General features: G+C 44.5%; 1 pseudogene; it reads right to left on the reverse strand.

Annotated features, from left to right (window-relative positions):
• Positions 1-439: 439 nt before the first annotated feature.
• On the reverse strand, positions 440-557 carry LOC126485346 (5S ribosomal RNA; annotated as a pseudogene).
• Positions 558-2,013: the final 1,456 nt, after the last annotated feature.

Here is a 2,013-nt window from a genome sequence, read left to right on the forward strand (position 1 = left end):
CGACGTGGAAGTCGTAGGATACTCTTAGCAGTGCCAGTTGTGTTGACAGTTCGAGCGGCGCGGTGTATTGCCTGACGAATTTGTAGCAGTTCTGAAGCGATTGCCGTGAAGTGTTTTTTTCAGTCTAGAAATCGAGTTGAACTAACGAGGGCCTAAGTCAGGAGAGTGCAGTACGTAGTATAGCATTTAGCAGCCCCATCAGTCAAACAAATCTGTAACAGCTTGCACTGTACGTGCTTGAGCATTGTCCTGCAAAATGATGGTCAGGTCCTGCAGAAAGTGTCATCACTTCTGTCTCTAAGCTGGTAGTAAGTTGTTTTTCAAAAATGTGGTCAGTACAACGCTCTCCCGGCCGCATGTCAGTTTACGAAACCGGAGCCGCTACTTCTCAATCAGGTAGCTCCTCAGTTTGCCTCACAAGAGCTGAGTGCACCCCGCTTGCCAACAGCGCTCGGCAAACCGAATAGTCGCTCATCCAAGTGCTAGTCCAGCCCGACAGCGCTTAACTTCGGTGATCTGACGGGAACCGGTGTTACCACTGCGGTAAGGCCGTTGGCCTCTCATAGTTTTAGCCGTGATAAAACAGCAACTGTCGTTCCTTTCTCGTGTCACAATATCAAATAAGTAAATTTCTAGCGTGTCGTTCTTGTGAACACTTGCGTCTGACAAACTACCAACTCTACAAATTGCTATCGGATTATCGCGTTGTGTTTTCACGCCATTACCAACTAACCAGCGCCGCGGCCCAGCCCTGTAGCGCAGTCGGTAGGGTCGTAACCTTCCAGCCTCCTGGTGGCACACATTATCGCTAATTTTCAAGGTAACAAAAATATTGCAGTGCAATTAGCAGATTCTTTTCATCTGTTCTTTCCGTTCGACAAAAATGTTAGGTAGGTTTCGACACGACAGAATAGACCATCGCTTTGTGAGTGGTATAGGATAGCGATGGCGCGTTTAAACCCTTATTTCCTTCTGCGCTCACAGACTTTATCCCTTTGTGAGTGGTACAGGAGAGCGATGGGGCATTGCAACTCTTATTTCGTTCTGTTAATAGCTGACTTTGACAACTGGCGAGTAAAGCTCCTGGCGCTTCCCATAATTTTCACCTTGTCTTGGATTCTCGGCCAGCGCTCACGGCCCAGTCCATGCTGCAGAAATGGTTCGTTGCCCATACTGTGAGAACCGCTGACTTAGTATATTCCTCCTGATCATGGTTTTTAAATTCGAGTTGTCTAGGCACAGCATAAGCTGTAGGAAGTACTGTTTATAAATGCAACTCGATATCAGAATTACCAAACATTCATTCAGATTCAAAACCAACCTGGAATCTTGTCGAATGTGACACTTGAAGAATAAAAACAATGAAAACTAACATTAAACATTGAAATTAATTATGTGAGACTTTGATTGACTTCAACAGGATGACTGAAAGAAGAACAAAATCAGAGTTACTCATCTGTGCAAGCTGCAATTGCAAATTTACAGGAGAAATGACCAAGTGAACTCCACGTGTAAAAAGCGCAAACACGCAGATACATGCAAGCTTCTTGGGTACGGACTCTGAGATATGAAACCAAAACCTCGTATATGGAACGACAGCTAGGAAACGAATGGTAAGCATACTAAGTTCTCTGTTCTCAACCCAAGCTCCATTGGAGGGACGACAGCACACGCGTAATCAATGTGAGAAACGAGAAAGTTTCTCGGAGCATGAAAATAAAGGGGCACGCTGCAACAGCATCCCCGATATGGTGTAGAAACGAGCATACACAATTTACTAGATTCGTACCGAGTTTGAACGGTCTTGTACTACTCGCTAACGTAGTATACACAGTATCAAGAAGGAAAGCAAAACAAAAGATTACACAAACAGAAACACTGTTGAGATGCTGCAAAATATCTCATATTTCATGGGTATGGATAGGTAGGATACTTAGTAACATTAATGTTGAATATATACTGGCTACATCTCAGGAGAGGAATTTGGGACTTAGATATCCTTGCGACCGCGGG

This window comes from Schistocerca serialis, chromosome 6 (genome assembly GCF_023864345.2).
Source record: "Schistocerca serialis cubense isolate TAMUIC-IGC-003099 chromosome 6, iqSchSeri2.2, whole genome shotgun sequence".
Lineage (NCBI taxonomy): Eukaryota > Metazoa > Arthropoda > Insecta > Orthoptera > Acrididae > Schistocerca > Schistocerca serialis.